The sequence below is a fragment of the Schistocerca serialis genome, chromosome 1, assembly GCF_023864345.2.
Source record: "Schistocerca serialis cubense isolate TAMUIC-IGC-003099 chromosome 1, iqSchSeri2.2, whole genome shotgun sequence".
Classification (NCBI taxonomy): domain Eukaryota; kingdom Metazoa; phylum Arthropoda; class Insecta; order Orthoptera; family Acrididae; genus Schistocerca; species Schistocerca serialis.
In genome coordinates this window covers 1104905148-1104924936 of record NC_064638.1, presented here as the reverse complement: position 1 = coordinate 1104924936, position 19789 = coordinate 1104905148, and the positions used below count along the sequence as shown (strand labels likewise).

Sequence of the window (19789 nt, the reverse complement as noted above, 5' to 3'; positions counted from 1 at the left end):
CACTGCAAACTGGCTGACACTGACGGCGGCGGTGCACAAATGCTGCGCAGCTAGCGCCATTCGACGGCCAACACCGCGGTTCCTGGTGTGTCCGCTGTGCCGTGCGTGTGATCATTGCTTGTACAGCCCTCTCGCAGTGTCCGGAGCAAGTATGGTGGGTCTGACACACCGGTGTCAATGTGTTCTTTTTTCCATTTCCAGGAGTGTATCACAAACATCACTGTAATTATGGTCATGTGTCCATCATTTTTTCAATACAAAAAGGCGCTGCTCTGCAGCTAACTTTCTTTTCACTGTTCGTGAGATAACAAAAAACATGACAACCTAAAACCGTTAGTGTCAACTGACTTATAGGTACTACGCACTAGTAAAGGTCTTAAATGACTAACGCTACGCTAGGCAAACAAAGTTTAAGAGATTACTAGCGACTACTTCCCCACCATCAATAATCATGCCTCTCCGTAGCAAAATGGTATTTTTCACGCTTTTCTTTCGGTGGACCAGGGTTCAGTTATGTCGGACAGCATCCAATTAAGGTGATACGCCCCTGACTGAAATGGCGCCAGATAAATATACTTGCACGAAGCCGTGAGCCACAAGAGATTTATTATTTATTTATCCATAGATATTATAATAAAAACTGGTTATTGTATACACAGGGTAGTCCACAATTACTACCGAAAACTGACATATGTGGAAGTATACCGGAGTAGCAGTGATCTACTAAACACGAGCGAGCAAACGAGCCCGTTGCAAGATAACGGCGAATGTGTGGTTACTAACCGCCACTGGCTTCAGTACGTAACATTGTCCTTCTTACTGTTGTTACAAATGTATTCGAAATCTACAGGGTGATCCATTATTATGTCTCTATTTTTATTTTACTGATGTCCTATCACAAACGATGTAAGATCAATCACTCTACCACTATATTATGCTCTATTTATGCCGTTACGTAACTGTTACGTGTCTGTTATTTGTTGCAGCCCTAACCACGAATTAAGTGAAGATGGCACAGAGATTACACGTTTCTGACCGTGCTTGGATTGCAACTAGGAGATGGAAGTATGGCAGTCGCCGGTAATGGTGCAACGATGGTGGATACGGGAGAGGGGAAGACACGCGACTTTGGACGTGGGAATAGTAAAGACACTGCATGCGACTTTGTTGCGTACAGGTTCGGTTACTCACGAAAGGGTTGCTGCACCCCCAGAGAGACTTGTAACTGAAGAGGCTAAAGCCAGAGTTGCTGCGGCGTACGCGCTAAGTCCTACGTCGTCCGCAAGACAACATTAGAAGCAAATTGGTTCGGCCCAACGGATAACGAAAGAAAGAGATCGATTAGAGACAATGGGAGCCAAACTTTTTCCAAGCTTGCTCCCGACATGAGTACCGGACCATTCTGCTGCTTGCAGTACTCTGCGACGATCACACATTCTGCAACACACAAAGAAAACGCGGCATGTCATCAGAGGAACTTTCGTAACTACCGTGGCAACAATCCATTTCCAGGCACATGTTTATAGGACCTTTTTTCCTTCATTTCCGTCCCTGCAGTTTGTCGGTTTTATTAACATTCACCCTATATAGAGCTTTCAAAAATTCAGTGCCTGAACTGACAAATATTACGACAAAGCGAAAAACAAATATATTTCTTTAAGTAATAAGATGTAGCAAAAGCATATCGAGCGCGCACTAAGCATGAGAAAGCACGTCCGTGACGAAGGAGATAAACAAAAGGTATCTTCTTCAAACTTTGTTACACTAAAGTTGATCTGAGGTATGCAGTGTTGTGGCTTAGAACTACTTAAACCTAACTAACCTAAGGACATCACACACATCCATGACCGAGGCAGGATTCGAACCTGCGACCGTAGTGGTCACGTGGTTCCAGACTGAAGCGCCTAGAACCGCTCGGCCACCACGGCCGGCGCCAATGGAGTTGTCTGAGCATGTCCGTGACGCTTTCGCGCTTACTAAACGGACCTGTAACGAAATGTGCTTCTCTTCTTTGGATCTTCTGTATTTCCTCGATCAATCTCATCTGGTGCGGATCCCACACTGACGAGCATTATTTCAAGTATTGGTCGGACGAATGCTTTGTGAGCTACCTCCTTCGTTGAGGAACTACAGTTTTTGACGGGGCTTCCAATGAATCTCAGCCTGGCATCAGTCTTACCCAGGATTAATTTTACGTTGTCGTTCCGTGTCAAATCGCTCCGTCACATAGTCAAAGATATTTTTTCGAAGTAACTGCTTCCAGTGATCGTTCTGCATTGTGTAATCGTACAATAAAGGGTCTTTCTGTCAAGGTATTCGTAATAAGTTACATTTGTTTTTGTTGAGGGTCAACTCCGACTCCTTCACCAAGCAAGAAGAGGAATTATTTGCAAGATTTCTTGCAGAATTTGTGCAGCGACACACACACATGGAACACGCAACACTTGTTCCATCGAACACGGACGTCCATCTACGTCAGTACCGGCGCTGTGTTCAAGTTAACGGGGCTCAGTTTCAACATTCATTGCAACACTGAAGAGAACAAACACGGACTTAAGCACAATCATACTCCTGGATACATCGTACTCAGTCAATAAACAGAGTGTATCAAAAAGAATCAAGCGATTTTAAAAAAAATCGTAACTATTAAGTTATTTACGAAATATGCGTCAACAACGTGCCGTTGGGAAGAGCAAATTCTCGCGTTTTACATGGTTCCCGCTACGTAGCAGCAGTGTGCGCCACTTCTGTTCTAGTAATAATGATGTCGGGACAATAGAAAGCGTTTTGTGTTCTAATGGTTCAAATGGCTCTGAGCACTATGGGACTTAACAGCTATGGTCATCAGTCCCCTAGAACTTAGAACTACTTAAACCTAACTAACCTAAGGACATCACACAACACCCAGTCATCACGAGGCAGAGAAAATCCCTGGCCCCGCCGGGAATCGAACACGGACGCGGGAAGGGAGAGCGCTACCGCACGACCACGAGCTGCGGACCTTGTGTTCTAATCTTTGCGCAGCAGCGTCAGTAATAAGCTGTTCAGCGCGACTTTCGTACTAGGTATGGATGATCCTCCTACAGCACACTGCATTAGACGATGGCATGAACAATTCCGAGAAACACGTTGTTTGTGTAAAGGCAAATCGCCGCGCCGTTCACGAGTGTCTGACACAGACGTCGAACGCATCCGCCGTAGTTTCGCAAGGAGACAGCAGAAATTTGTTCGCAGTGCAGCTCGACAGCTGAAAATGTCCCCGATGTCCGTCTGGCGTATATTGCGTCAACGTTTACACATGAAACCATACAAAATTCAGCTAATGCAAGCTCTTCGTGAAGGAGACAAACAACGTGTGGAACTCTGTAATTTCGTTCTTGGCAAGACGGAGGACGACAGTTTTCTTCGACGCTTAGTGATTAGTGACGAGGCAACATTCCATCTAACTGGAAAGGTGAACCGTCATAAAGTGAGAATATGGGGTACGGAACGACCAAATGAAGTTGTACAACATGAGTTTCACGGGAAAAGGTGTATGGTCCATTTTTCTTTGCCGAGAACACTGTTACAGGGAGCACATATCTCGATATGCTGGAGAACTTTCTTTTCCCATAGTTGGAGACTGATTCAAACGACTTCATTTACCAACAGGATGGGGCACCGCCACATCTGGAAGTGCGGGAATTTTTAAATGAAAGGATTACTGAACGATGGATCGGTCGCACTGGGCCAAATGATTCAGCCTTACATTACTGTTCTCCAAGGTCACCAGACCTGAGTGTATACGATTATTTCTCGGAGTGGTTTATAAAATGGCTTTGAGCACTATGTGACTTAACTTCTGAGGCCATCAGTCGCCTAGAACTTAGAACTCATTAAACCTAACTAACCTAAGGACAGCACACACATCCATGCCCGAGGCAGGATTCGAACCTGCGACCGTAGCGGGTTTATAAAAGCCTCTGTTTATGTACCCCCGTTACCGTCAATAATGAATGAACTGAGACATCGTATAACAGCAGCTGTGGAATCTGTAACTCAAAACACGCTCGCTGCAGTGTGGGAACAATTTGGAAAAAAAAAAAAAAAAAATTGTTCAAATGGCTCTGAGCACTACGGGACTTAACATCTATGGTCATCAGTCCCCTAGAACTTAGAACTACTTAAACCTAACTAACCTAAGGACAGCACACAACACCCAGTCATCACGAGGCAGAGAAAATCCCTGACCCCGCCGGGAATCAAACCCGGGAACCCGGGCCTGGGAAGCGAGAACGCTACCGCACGACCACGAGCTGCGGACGAACAATTTGAATACCGCACTGACATAAGCGGGGCATCTCAAAAAAGGGGGGGGGGGGAGGAGACGTATTGAACACTTATGGAAAGGTAAGCACTCCGTCTTCAGGCCACGAGGGGCCTACCGGGACCATCCGATCGCCGTGTCATCCTCGGTGGAGGATGCGGATAGGAGGGGCGTGGGGTCAGCACACCGTTCTCCCGGTCGTAAGATGGTATTCTTGAGCGAAGCTGCTACTATTCGGTCGAGTAGCTCCTGAATTGGCATTACGAGGCTGAGTGCAATCCGAAAAATGGCAACAGCCCATGGTGGCCTGTATGGTCACCCATCCAAGTGCCGGCCACGCCCGACAGCGCTTAACTTCGGTGATCTCACGGGAACCGGTGCATCCACTGCGGCAAGGCCGTTGCCCTTATGGAAAGGTACGGAAAAAAAAACCTTTTTGAGTTTTCCATTCATCAAAAAACAAAATTCATTGTATACGTTTATTAGTTTAAAAAACATAGAGGTGCCAAATCCGATGTTTCATTTCGATATACCCTGTACATATCCGGCACTTGGCTGCTTACCGAACTGTACTTGTTGTTGTCTCCGTCGTCGTGAATTTTAGTTTGGGCGCCGACTTTGTGAACACCTTCTGTGTAGAAGGAGTGTCTGCCCAGTGCCTTGTTACGTGCTCGTCTAGCACGCCAGATGCAGACGGCGGCGCCGTAGCCTGCTTCAGTAAAGCAAGGCCTTCTCGCCGCCTCTTGGGCAACGCGAGACATCGGCACCGAGTTACGGCCGACGGAAGCGTAGCGTGGCTGGTGGCCGGCTGCACCCCCACAAATAGCGGCGACACGCGCCTAGGCCTCTTCCCATAGCTATATTAAGACTGCCCACGACAAGTCTCCGCTCCCACCGACCCGCTCAGTCGCTTCCAGATGGCACGCATGCGACACTGCCCGACGCCTATCTTCCTAGTGGCACCACACTTGCTCTTCTATATCTCTTGTCTGTCTACAGCACATCACGACAGAGACGTGTGTTTTACGCCGTAGACCAGTGAAGCAATGAAATGGAAGGTCGCTAGGATAAGGGTGTCCTGTTTCGTGGCGATCATGTTGATTCGATCTGAGCCCACTTGATTTTTTGTTGTGCGTTCGTGTGAAAAGTCTTGTATACGAATATCTGTCGAGGCTGAAGACGATTTCCTGGTCACATTTCTCTTTGTTGTGAGGTTGTTCAAAAAACACCAAGGTTGTTCGAAAGGGCACAACGGAACCTTGTGCGACAATTTCATCCCCGCAGAGAAACCGCGGAACGCAACTGTAAACAAGTATTGTTTAAGTAATAAAACCTAGTACTATGTCCTGGAAGGCGAGTGCTCATCGACGACGAATGCATCGTCAGGACTGATCCATGGAAGTTTAATAGGTCCGCTTTTGTTTTCTATAGACGAGTACATAAACGATCTGACAAATGGGATGTGCAGAAATCTGCAACTGTTTGCTAATGACGTTGTAGTGTGTGGGACAAAGTCTTCTTTAAGTGACTGTAGGAAGACACTAGATGATTTGAGCAGATTTCCTACTTTCTATGCTGAATGGTACCTTGCTCTAAATATGTAAAAATGTAAATTAATGCAGATGAGCAGGAAAAGCAATGCTATAATTTTCAAATACAACAGTAGTGGTGTCCTGCTTTACTACAGGCGTCGATTAAATATCTGGGCATAAGGTTGCAAAGCGATATGAAATGGAACGAGCAGGAAGGCAAATGGTCGACATCCGTTTATTGGAAGAATTCCAGTTCATCTATATAGGAGCAAGCGTATAGAATGCATGTGCAACCCATTCTTCAGTACTACTCGAGTGTTTGGGATCCTCGCCAGGTCAGATCAAAGAAAGGTATTGAAGCAATTGAGAGGCTTTCTGCTAGATTTGCCACCGGTAGATTCAGACAATTCAGGAGAATTACAAGAACTAGTTGGACTGACAGAAAAAGGAATGAGATGGTTTTACAGGAACTAGGGGAGAAGAAAGGACCAATTACAGCTACCAGCCAACACAAAGCAAAACTCGTTGGTCACTCAATCACACACGTTTAAAGTTTTTCAACATAAAATCGTAGCGAGGAAAATGAGGGACCGATCGAGAACATCTTATTTAAAAAATATAATCAGTGAGATGGGATATTCGTCAAATGGTTCAAATGGCTCTGAGCACTATGGGACTTAACATCTATGGTCATCAGTCCCCTAGAACTTAGAACTACTTAAACCTAACTAACCTAAGGACATCACACAACACCCAGTCATCACGAGGCAGAGAAAGATATTCGTCATGTATGGAAATGCACATGTCTGTCGAAGAGAGCAAGCCGTTGCTGCGGAGACAGGGCTTAGCCTTTTGAAAGAAAAAGAAGAAAATGAGAAAATTTCAAATCTACTGTGGTCGATCGCAATGATAAAAGTTCGAATGGATGGCTTATATCTTTCAAGCCAATAGTTTGTCGACCAGGGTTCCCCATTTCAGATTGATGCATTCAGCCTTCTCCGTCATCCTTGGCACTAGATATCACTATTACTCCATACGGTGTTCGCCTCCGCAGACGAGCCGTCATCGCGGTTGACTGCTATGCGAAGACCCAAGTTCAATTGCCTGTACTGCCCGTACTGCCTGGGATGTTTCCTCGGCGAGAGGACTGGAACTAGGTCAACTCAGCATGGTGAGGAGCTACTTGAATAAGAAGCAGCGGTTACTAGGTCTGCAAAGTCGGCAACGACCGAGAGAGCTGTGTGCTCACCCCACGCCCCTTCACACCATATCCCATGACGCCATTGGCTGAGGATGACATGGCAGTCGGTGGTGACGATTGACCAATCGGAGGCCAGAGCGGCGGACCTGTATACTCCACATTGTATCATGCTTCCATCGCTCATCTTTTCCACGAGGAAATGGAAAAATAAACAGTTCCTGCAACGAACCTCATCACAAGCGTTTCCACCTTGCACCATTCCCCCTCCACTGTATGTGTGATGCAGGTAGTAGATATTTGTTATGCCTACCCCTTTCTACTGAGTCTCTAAATGTACACAGCAGGCCTTTGTGATACGTACATTTGTCTAATAATCAACGGACAGCTTAACTGAGTCTCTAAATGTACACAGCGGGCCTTTGCGATACGTACATTTGTCTTATAATCAACGGACAGCTTACATGTTCGTGTGGCTACCAATACGTGTCTGCTTGGGATAACCGCACCATAACTATAATCGTATACCAAACTGCTTCTGCTGTATATGTCCATTACCCACAGTTTGTTCCTTTTTAAAAACCGATGCGATTGATAACACGATGTTTACGTCTTTTTAACCCTAAATTTCACTCCAGTACCTAAGCGAAGGCTATTCTGTAGCTTACGGCAGTGTAGGCGTCACTCAATGTCTAACCACGCATTTAGGAGAATTATCTATGTTAAGTCTAGGACTCACTGATGAAGCTAATACTACCAGAAATGCGGTAGTACTAAATCAGGTCGACTCACGGTTTTGCAGTAACCGAGTTTTATATTATAAATTTCCTTTCTTTTATCACAGAGATGGTTTGCAGTCCGAGGTGAAACACTGATCGCTGTTTGAACAGAGTTCGTCTCCACAAAACAGCACCATGAAAATTGGGGAAGCTTCGAAATGCAAAATATGACTACCATCTGATATTCACCCAAGCCTAATACAAAAATCAATGCAGACTTGTTAAAAATTCACAGTCTAGCAACAAATGACTATACACATTCAAATTATATTTATAAATTTATTTTCAAGTGTAAAACGGAAGTGTGTAAACGTAGATGACATTTACGCTCTAAAGGGCGTCACCAAGCGAGGTGGCAGTGGCAAGATACTGGACTTGTCTTCGGAAGAGCAGCAATTCATATCCAGGGCCCACAATCCAGATATCGGTTTTCTTTCTCGCTTATCACGTGCCAGCCGTTGTGGCCGTGCGGTTCTAGGCGCTTCAGTTTGGAACCACGTGACCGCTACGGTCGCAGGTTCGAATCCTGCCTCGGGCATGGATGTGTGTGCTGTCCTTAGGTTAATTAGGTTTAAGTAGTTCTAAGTTCTAGGGGACTGATGACCACAGATATTAAGTCCCATAGTGCTCAGAGCCATTTGAACCTCGATTATCATAAAACCGGGATGATTCCTTTGAAACGACACAGGCAATTTCCTTGTCCGTTCTTCTCAAGTATAAGTGTGTCCCTCATACCTAATGACTTCGTCTTAGACAAACATTAACTTTGCTTACCTTTCATCCTGAATGACGTCACTGGAGACTGCTGTACCATTATTTTCGATTTTAACATCAACCGTGTATCACATCAATAGTCTCTCCACATTAAAATCATTCTACCGTAAATAAGTCAACACAATTATGTCATTTCATGTGGGGTACCCAAAGTGGAGTTTCACGAATAGCATCGCGGTACAGCCATCAGTTACCGAATATCATTATTAAGTCAATATAAGAATTGAGTAACGTTCCTGCCTCGTGTTGCCACGGTGGTGGATGGACAGTAATGATGTTAGTGCCACGAAAGCTACCGGAAATTGATGTGATGGTCAGCCTAAGTGATCACTCTCCTGCAAATGGGTCTGCAGGAAAGGGGGGAAAGTAGGTTCAATACATTCTCGTCGTAAAGAAATTGTCAACGGCGCCACGTGTAGGAAGCGGACGTGGTAGGCAAATGGCGGGCATTTCCCACACCGTACAGGTAATGCGGTCGGGGGTGTGAGATATTGCCGCGTTGCGTTAATGGCATTTCCGATACGGCCGACCGCGCGGCTTGCGCCTTCATTTGTCGCTGCCCGCAACACACGCCTGTCAGTTTGGTTGTCGGACGAGTTATACGCAGGGGCAGCTCCAACAGACTGTGACGGGTTCAGCGTACGCTGTTACCAGTTGCTTCAACAGTTAGTACAAAGTAAAGCATGTGCTTGTGGGAGTCGTGTCAGTGAAACAGCGCAGCGCAACGAGATGTAATCTACCTACATCAGTTACTAATTATGAAGGAAGTGCAACACGTTAGCTCGCGTAATAATTCATAACATTCGTTTCGCTGTGTATATTTACACCGACTAAGATATGTCTCACTGTTAACTTGCATTTTAAACCCCGCGTAGCGTATTTCTCGTCTGAGCTCTTGAGTTGTATTTAGTGAACCTACCAAAAATATTAATAATTACAATATGGGAGTTGAGTGCAATTTAGTTTCCGCCAGAGGCCGTTGCTGCAGCGTTTATGCAACGTACCTCGACTCCGACATGCAGACAAAGGATTAGTATGGCATTCGTGTCTTTCCAACGAGCGTACGGTAAATGTGGAAACCTGAACTGTGGCGACGTTATTACCAGATGTGTCCAAACAGGATCAACTTGCTGTTATTCTTTTCTTGGCTGCGGAAGGAGAAACGCCGGTAGCAGCATGTCTGTCGAAAAGCACCGTTGTGGAAAATTGCGACAAGCGGTGCGGCTGCTTCATCATAGCGCACGTCCCCATATCGCAAATGTCGTAACGTAGAACTCAAGTAGCGGGCATATGAGTACCCGCTCTTCAGTCCAAATCTCTCCCCACGAATTATAAAGCCTTCGGTTCCTTAAAAAGGGAATTAAAGGGCCGACGATATCTCTCAGTGGACGATGTGCAGCAAGCAGTTACGGACTTCTTCACGCAACAGGACACGGTGTTGTAATAAACAGGTACCGTCAACATGATGCGTCGGTGGAATGATTGCGACAAAGCTGACGGCAATTTTGCCCGACTGGCATACTCATTCTGGAATGCGCGGCCTTCGAAAAGGAAAGTTTTGATCGCCCCATATAAAATCATTTGTTGTCACTTTCACCGCATTCATGTAATTAAGTTTTCACAAAATCCAACATATGGGAATGCAACTGCAGTGGTTTGAAAGCTGACTCATGGCGTTATACTCCAAGACCTCCGGAACTACACCCCGTAAAAACAGTTCAGCACAAGAAAATGCCGCGTAGAGATAAAAAAACTGAGACGATAAGGTGATAGTTTAAACATTTTTTTCAATTCAGTTTCAGCATTAGAAGTGTTTCCCAATATCTCAACCCCAACAATTGTATTTTAAATGCCAGCAGTGTTTCGGTTTTCTAATCTTCACTAAAATTTTCACCACTTATAATTTACTTCAACCAAGACAAGGTACAAGTTGGTTTTAAAAATTAATATGGCACGAACGATAAGCTGGAGTAGTAAGAATGTTGTAAAAGAACGCAAACATTATGACCACTCACTGATGCACTGCCAACGACTTGGTGGGATTCACAATCCCACCACCTTTGGGAATTAAATTTCCCTAACCGTCCTTCACTACAGTCGTGTAGAAGTTTTTACTTTTATAACTATATGACTACCTCTCTCTCTCTCTCTCTCTCTCTCTCTCTCTCTTCCCCCCCCCCTCCCATTTTTTAACTTTTTTGTGTTTATGACTGATGTAAGCAGGGGTGCGGTTTCCCAGTCAGGTGGCGAAATGGGGAATGCAACCCACATATTAGTCGGACCAGGGAAAAAAAGCACCACAATTTCGGAACTAAATCAGGAAGTCGAGGCGAATAACCGACTCTGAAGATGGAAAAAGAGTCAATAACAATCACAACAATGGAAGATACGGAGGAGGCAACTTCCTTTGCAGTGTTTAAACTCCAGTGGAGCGACTGTAGACACTGATCAACAACGGATGGCAGAAATCAGCTGCGTATCGTACTGCAATGTGGAAACGAGAAGCTATCACTTTCTAATCCGCGGAGTACACGTGGTGACGACCTTCTACGTAAAACCGCCCGACAGATCTTGGTCGATGTACAAACACGCAGCGGAGCGAGCGTTACGTATAATTACCCGACGTAATGTGTTGCACTTATTTCATGCGTTGTAAATGATGTAGGTGCTTGTTAAATCTCGTTATGCTATTGTGTTCCTTGACCTGTTCCGTTGACACGCCTACCACAAAAACATGTTGCATTTTGTTCTAACTGTGACAGCAACGGGTAGCAATGTAGGCTGAACCCGTCCTCTATGGTGGTTACCTGTAAGCACTCACTGCCATCGTGCATATTTACTTACTGCCTCTACCCATTTCCGTTAAGCCATCGTCTCGGCTTTTTCTTATCTCTTGAAACCCAACAAAGAATCCCCTTGAGCCGTCTGCCATACATTCACTACCTTACCTGTCCCCTCCATTATCTTTTCATTACAGTCGTAATTACGCCTTCCACTTCACTCTCTTCCGTGGTCCATTTGTTTATTTTCCTTTCCCTCTAGTAATTCTCAACATACTTGTCTCCATTGCTCGCTGAAAAACGCTCAGTTTTTAATGGTTTTCACATTAAAAGTTCATGTCGTAATGATATAAATGAGAAAAATGGTAACGCACATTGATAGTCTCCAGCTGCTCTAAAAAAGCAACTCGTCCACTCGATCGGTGACTTCGTTGTTAAATTTTACAAAATTTATTTTAGAGAAGTTGATTACATGCTGTTTTGGCGTTCTTTTAATTCATCTGAAAACCTACTTTGAAAATTGCCCTATAAGTTGAAGTTTATTTGCAATACATGCAATAAGTAAAATGCCATCAGAAAAAGATGTTTCAGGTAATTCTAACATGCATTCTCAGTTCTTCTGTCCGGTTTAGCGCTTTTAAAATTTCGTCTGGAGTTGCTAAGAATACTTTTTGACATTCGAAACTACTGACATCGCTGGAGGAACTCATTTTTTACCATAGATTGTAACCTGTCCTCGTCAAGGCAGGCACAAAACGATATCTCACTGTAAAATGGAGAGAGATGAAATCGGACACAATCGCATAACGTAATTAACGAACATTGAAACCTACATCAGCAAGGCCAGCTGTCTTTTTAACTTTACTCTTCCCGATGCGCACATCACAGCGCTGCTTACCTGCTTACTAGGGCACATTGTAGCCCGAAATACTTGCAAACATGTATAACCATTACTTAGCCAGTCACGGAAAAAGACCTTAGTATTTAGACAGTTAACGCTGCACACGAGTTAAGAAGAGGTCGGCGCAAGATGGTGCTACTCCACAAGAGCACATTCTGCGGTGCTGATGATTAGAGCCGACCGTTGTGGCCGAGCGGTTCCAGGCGCTTCAGTCTGGAACCGCGCGACCACCACTGTCGCAGGTTGCAATCCTGCCTCGGGCATGGATGAGTGTGATGCCTTTAGGTTAATTAGGTTTAAGTAGTTCTAAGTTCTAGGGGACTGATTACCTCAGATGTTAAGTCCCATACTGCTCAGAGCCATTTGAACCATTTGATGATTAGATCTATGGTTAAACTCAAAGACAACAGCACAAATACAATAATGCCAAACAAATTATATAGTACACATCTGTTTCTAGCGATACATACCGAAAAGCTTTCACCAGTATTTGGTGCACTTGCAAACGCAACATGCGGGTCCAGTGTGATCAGACTAATGGTTACTAAATTGAGGGTTGGCGCTTTATTACGCCGACGCCTCCTATTATAAACAACAGGAACTGGTCCACACCATCGTCATGATTACATGTACCAAGGCAGCTGTAGTACTTTGCAGCCACAGTTCAAATTTTACCCGAATTCCGAAAGGAGATTTAAGTCAAACAACATATTTTCAAACCTGTTCACGCTAGACTGTTAAGAATGTATAGCAAGACAGGTGAGCTACAAGTTCTGCACCACCTTACGGCTCAACAGTTCACTCGGCAATAAAGCGAGGCACTTCCGTATGGGAGGCGCCACGAGGGATTTTCAGCCACTGCCGAAGCCCAGAGACCGTCTGTCAGAGCGGCAGGCCAATGAAGAAGTCGTAAAATTGCTCCTGGCAGCATCAACAAACATGCCTATGCCCACGAACGTGCGCTTCCGCCTTGCTGCTCGTGTGTGCGTGTGTGTGTGTTGTGGACGCGTCGTGGCAGAGACTAAGTCATCGCTGGCTTTTATTAACAAATAAGTCCACAAACGCTGTCGTCTCGAGGTGCCCTTGGTCATTACTTAGGTTTAGTGACAAGTGGAGCGCTGCAGCAGAAATTTAGAGTATCACATCTCACAAGTAAAGTGCGGCAAAGCAGACAGTAAGTTGTAAGGTCTGACTCACAGCAGATACAGCATTAAGCAAAATTCTGTATTGTTCAGTTTGCCAATTGGCAAGTATGCCTAACGTCTCTCCTAGAATATATTCTCAATGCGCGTAGCATCGTCGACCCGAACAGGGTAAAGCGTGAGAAACGAACACCTGAAGAACAATGAAAGAAGTAAGACGCTTTTTTTTTATCCACCTGGTAAGATTTTTAGACGGTTTTCTATTATCTTGCTCGTGCTTTTGTTCACATATACTATGCGCAAAGAGTGAAATAGGACAAAAAATATAGGAAAAAGGGCAACAAGATTCGAAAGCCGTGTTCGAAAGCCTCCATTTGGAGTGAGATAACGAAGTAAGATCATCCATTCCGGAAATAAAATACATAATGAGCACAGCTCTTTTGTCAGAACTCGGGAGAAAAACAATGGCAGCATAAAAAATGGGAGAGGGGAGTTAGTCTGTTTCGTACAATATCTTTTCTTCACAACCTTTCTTCCCTTTGTCATAATTTCTTCTTTATCAACCCTAAAATAGACTTTTTTTTATACAAGCATCTTTTATAGTACTTCTTCCAATCGTTAAGCTTTGAGAAAAGTTACTGTTCCTCAGCTACATTTTTTTAATGTTATCCGACATACCGTCTTATCTCGAGCATTCAACGTGTAAAGACAGTGTCTGTGAAACCTGAAGGCATAATTTATACATGGATCAGACTAACGAAGTGATTGACGTCTAGCTGTTTACAAGCCTGCTGCCGCAGCAACAACCATTCAGAGAACGTGCTTCGTCGCGTCTTCTGTTCGTTGCTAGCCAGTTGCAGATGACGCTTGCGGCCGGTAACATAACAGTTGTGAGGCGTTTTCGTTTTGTGCTTTCTTTTCTTGTGCGACGAGTTTATTTTGCGTTACAGAATGTCTGACGCATGCAGCGGAAGTGCGCAGAAAAGTATGGTTGCTAAATGGAAAGTTCCGCGATCTGCTCATGTTTTGCGTGGTCAGACACGGGAGGTTCGTGTGTTCGGTGCGAGAATATTTCGAGGGCAGAGACAATCGTGAGACTGCTGTTTCCAACGCAGACGGCCGAAAGAACAGCAGACGTTTTGAAAATTCACAAAAATACTTTTGCGGATATTTGTAGGGAAAAATACTGTGCAGAATAGGAAGGTGCTGGTTATCCCTCACTCAGTAAAAAGAGGCTGCGGGAACAGCGAGTAACGAGTATGAAATCATTCCAACAACATGCTACTCGTCGCTAAACATACAGATATTACGAGAGAGAGAAAGGAACTTCCAGCCATACAAACAGTGCCTTACTCTTCGCAGAGCAGATTTATTCAGTAGCAGTAAGACTTCCTTGTTAACAAATGTCAGAGAACTCTGTGCCAGGTATTAAAAAAAATGTGGATGCAAGATTATGATGGAGAGACTTTATATCGATTGAAATGTCTCATGTTGACAAATGGAAGGAGCGACCTGATTTACTTCGTAAAAAACTTTCTGTAGTTGATGCTATATTGCATATGCGATCTTGGCTACAGAAAACTTTTTAACCAATAAGTGGTATCGTTGCATGTCGTCGTTAATTTTGAAGAAACATGATTAAGGTAACGTTTGTAGACACTGTGTATCTTGCATTACAAAATCTCTCATCTCGTTATTAAAGAATTTCCGTCCGCACAAGCAGGACGTACTGCATGCACACTATACTGATTTTTAACTAGTTAAGCAGTATATTTTAATGTTGTTAGTTACTGTATTCACAGGAATTATTCGGATCCGTTTGTGATTCCCTTCAGTATCGAATACGTCAACTAACTATTGACTATTGTAAAAGACAGTGCACATACTTTTGCTTTTCTTAAAATATACAAATAACAGAACAACGGTATCATTTTATACAGAGGAGTACAATAGTTAGGTAACAATGATATCACGATCCTCTAAAGAGAAGTCAATATTGCACATTAACAGGGAGCATGAGAAGATGGCATGGAACCGCACAGCTGTTACTTCCCGAGCAGTACTGCATACGCACGCACCACCGAACCGACATCTCCTCCTTCCACGTTTAAATATGCTTCGGTGTCAATCGCTTCATTACTCTGCTCCAGGTGTCACTTACGTAATGCATGGACTGAAGAACGAAAATTTTTGAATTTTTTTAAGACATGTGAGGGAGGGGAGGCTGGGGGGAGGGGGAGTTTAAACTTAACTGGCCGCGTCCTTCATCTCTTTCGGTCTTGTGCGAAGCGATTTCTTTCAGCTCTTCGAAGCTGCTATACCAAATATTCTCAATAGTCTATTTTACACGTTTTATTTTTCCCAGTATCTAGAATTTTCCGTCTACTGCAAGTTAACCAATCTTAAGCGCCTTATCACATGTCCCACTAAGCTGTCCAATTTTGTTCAAATGGTTCAAATGACTCTGAGCACCTAGAACTTAGAACTACTTAAACCTAACTAACCTAAGGACATCATACACATCTTTGGTCGAGGCAGGATTCGAACCTGCGATTGTAGCGGTCGCGCGGTTCCAGACTGAAGCGCCTAGAACCGCTCGGCCACACCGGCCGGCTTCCAATTTTGTGGTCGGGATTTTGGGTTACTGCTATGTTAGTGGCAATTTGTGAACAGTGACCAGGAGAGGCACGGAAATGGAGGCACCCCAGGGCATCACTACGAGATTGCCACACCAGAAGAAAAAAGATGACCACAGCATTCACGAAAAGACTATGTAAAATCTGTATGGCCTTATTTTAAAGTTGTTTTTGTAATGCCATTTAGCCTGATGATGAGGTTTACCTCGAAACATGTCGCTAAATAAATAAGTAATACTATAGTTGACGGAGTTTGTGACTGGTAGTGGTAATTTAAAAAAAAAACCTTTAAATATGATTCTATAAGCATTACTTAACAGCGGATACCTAGCTGAAAGTCCCGCACGGTTTGTAACTCGCAACGTGTTTGCCTAAGATCTTGATAGTGCGAACCCTTGTGATCACTACGGCGCGCCATTTTTCATTCCGAGTCGATGGTGCAAGTTGTTTGTTCTAAACATTTCTTGGATGCCGATGATGTCCGTTTTGTAAAGCGTAACACATATATCCAATGGAAGGTTGATCACTGCACCTCACGGACACAAATTTTCTGTCGTCCTCCGGCTGCACATCGAGTCAATAGCAGTTAATACACTACTGGCCATTAAAATTGCTACACCACGAAGATGACGCCACGAAGATGACGCGAAATTTAAACGACAGGAAGAAGATGCTGTCATATGCAAATGATTAGCTTTTCAGACCATTCACACAAGGTTGGCGCCGGTGGCGACACCTACAACGTGGTGACATGAGGAAAGTTTCCAACCGATTTCTCATACACAAACAGCAGTTGAACAGTGTTAGCGTTGCCTGGTGAAACATTGCTGTGATGCCTCGTGTAAGGAGTAGAAATGCGTACCATCACGTTTCCGACTTTGATAAAGGTCGGGTTGTAGCCTATCGCGACTGCGGTTTATCGTATTGCGACACTGCTATTCGCGTTGGTCGATATACAATGACTGTTAGAAGTATATGGAATCGTTGGTTTCAGGAGGGTAATACGGAACGCCGTACTGGATCCGAACGCCCTCATATCACTAGCAGTCGAGATGACAGGCATCTTATCCGCATGGCTGTAACGGATTGAGCAGCCATGTCTCGATCCCTGAGTCAACAGATGGGTACGTTTGCAAGACAACAACCATCTGCACAAACAGTTCGACGACATTTGTAGCAGCACGGACTATCAGCTCGGAGACCGTGGCTGCGGTTACCCTTGGCGCTGCATCACAGACAGGGGCGCCTGCGATGGTGTACTCAACGACGAACCTGGGTACACGAATGGCAAAACGTCATTTTTGCGAATGAATCTAGGTTCTGTTCACAGCATCATGATGGTCGCGTCCGTGTTTGGCGACATCGCGGTGAACGCACACTGGAAGCGCGTATTCGTCATCGCCATACTGGCGTATCACCCGGCGTGATGGTATGGGATGCCATTGGATACACGTCTCGGTCAACTCTTGTTCGCATTGACGGCACTTTGAACAGTGGACGTTACATTTCAGATGTGTTACGACCCGTGGCTCTACCCTTCCTTCGATCCCTGCGAAACCCTATATTTCAGCAGGATAATGCACGACCGTATGTTGCAGGTCCTGTATGGGCCTTTCTGGATACAGAAAATGTTCGACTGCTGCCCTGGCCAGCACGTTCTCCAGATCTCTCACCAATTGAAAACGTCAATGGTGGACCAGCAACTGACTCGTCACAATACGCCAGTCACTACTCTTGATGAACTGTGGTATCGTGTTGAAGGTGCATGTGCAGCTGTACCTGTACACGCCATCAAAGCTCTGTTTGACTCAATGCCCAGGCGTATCAAGGCCGTTATTACGGCCAGAGGTAGTTGTTCTGGGTACTGATTTCTCAGGATCTATGCACCCAAACTGCGTGAAAATGTAATCACATGTCAGTTCTAGTGTAATATATTTGTCCAATGAATACCCGTTTATCATCTGCATTTCTTCTTGGTGTAGCAATTTTAATGGCCAGTGGTGTATTTTTCCTGTCATAATTGTTAACAAAAGACAGTCAAATGAGCTTTACTAAAGATTGAACTTGCGACCTCACACTCAAAGAGTTGCTTGTGAGACTTCGAGCCAATATTCGCTGTTTCTCAGAGCGTCACAGAGCTGTTGACACGTGGGGACCCCGAGGTTCTGCCTCATTACGAGCCTCCGTGGCACGCACGCCAACCGGATCGGGGACCGTCGCCCTGCAGACGGCGTCGGCGGCGTCGCGTAGGCGGAAGACGCCATGTGGTGCCAGAGTAAATCACGGAGCAGCGTCCAGGCGTCACGGCGCCCGGGCTGGAGCGCCGCCAGGTGACGTCACGCGTCGCAGCCCGCCAGAACATTCGCTACATTGCCAATCCCATTCGGTGGTAAAAATAACACGCCCCCGGACGATGCTCACTGCGCCAAATGCCTTTACCACCACGCGATTCTGGTCTGCACGTCCCCCACTGCGCGGCGACTGAAGTATCAAGTACTCAAGTATCGAAATACTCTGCTGGCTCCTGTATGAATTTACACATTGAAGCGAAGGGTGCGCTGATTTTGAACTTCCTAATGTATTGGACCGGAATCGAAGGCGGAACCCTTGCCATTCACGGGCAAATGCTCTACCGATCGAACTACCGAGGTACGACTTGCGACCCGGCCATATAGGTTTTTCTTCCCTACGAGGGGACTTCAAAAAAATAAGTTAGACATTATTATAGTAGGCCATGTAATTTTCACTGAGTGCCGATGAAATGCATAACACACTGCTGTTTTTTATTTAATTTCGTTTTCGCTAAGACCAGTTCCGGTTTTAAATCGTCATCTAAGGAAAAATAAAAATGATGTTCTCACATGTTATACATGATCCAACATAAGATTATCATCCTTACTGCACTCATACCTCTTGAGCACCCCATAATACCAAAGTATCCAACATTTATCCTATTCAGTACCAAAATAGAAATTAAATTTGTCTTTTGACACTGAATGGGCCACATCATCTTGTTGGATCCAGACTGAAATTTTCACTCTGCAGCGGAGTGTGCGTTGATATGAAACTTCCTGGCAGATTAAAACTGTGTGCCGGACCGAGACTCCAACTCGGGACCTTTGCATTTCGCGGGCAAGTACTCTACCAAATGAGCTACCCAAGCACGACTCACGTCCCGTCGTCACAGCTCTACTTCTGCCAATAACTCGCCAGACGAGATACTGGCAAAAGTAGAGCTGTGAGGATGGGGCGTCAGTCGTGCTTGGGTAGCTCATTTGGTAGAGCACTAGCCCGCGAAAGGCAAAAGTCCCGAGTTCGAGTCTCGGTCCGGCACACAGTTTTAATCTGTCAGGAAGTTTCATCTTGTTGGATGCTTTCATATTACGGTGTGTACAATAGCTGTGATTGCAATAAGTATGGTAATCTTGTGCTCTATCACGTATGACGAGCTTTTCAATTTTTATTTTTTCTTGGATGATGGCTTAAGACCGAAAATGGTCTTAATAAATATGAAATTAAATGAAAAACAGCACTGTGTCATGCATTTTATACGATACACAGAGTCAGTCAGAGGGAAACGTACATGTAAATGCTTTACGTGGTGATGGTATTAGTGATTATGAACAAAACGTTTCATATGTACATATCCCCTGTTCCAAATAGTTTACGAGATAAAACTCATTTAATATAACTTTTATAGCTCGTGGTCTTGCGGTAGCGTTCTCGCTTCCCGCACACGGG

At 44.8% G+C, this 19789-nt stretch overlaps 1 protein-coding gene and 1 pseudogene across 1 annotated transcript in view; both read right to left on the bottom strand.

Annotated features, from left to right (window-relative positions):
• LOC126416490 (RNA-binding protein 24-B-like) overlaps positions 1–19789 on the bottom strand; it is a 355325-nt gene that overhangs the window by 74053 nt on the left and 261483 nt on the right. The window lies entirely within an intron of this gene.
• LOC126427167 (5S ribosomal RNA) lies at positions 4594–4711 on the bottom strand (annotated as a pseudogene).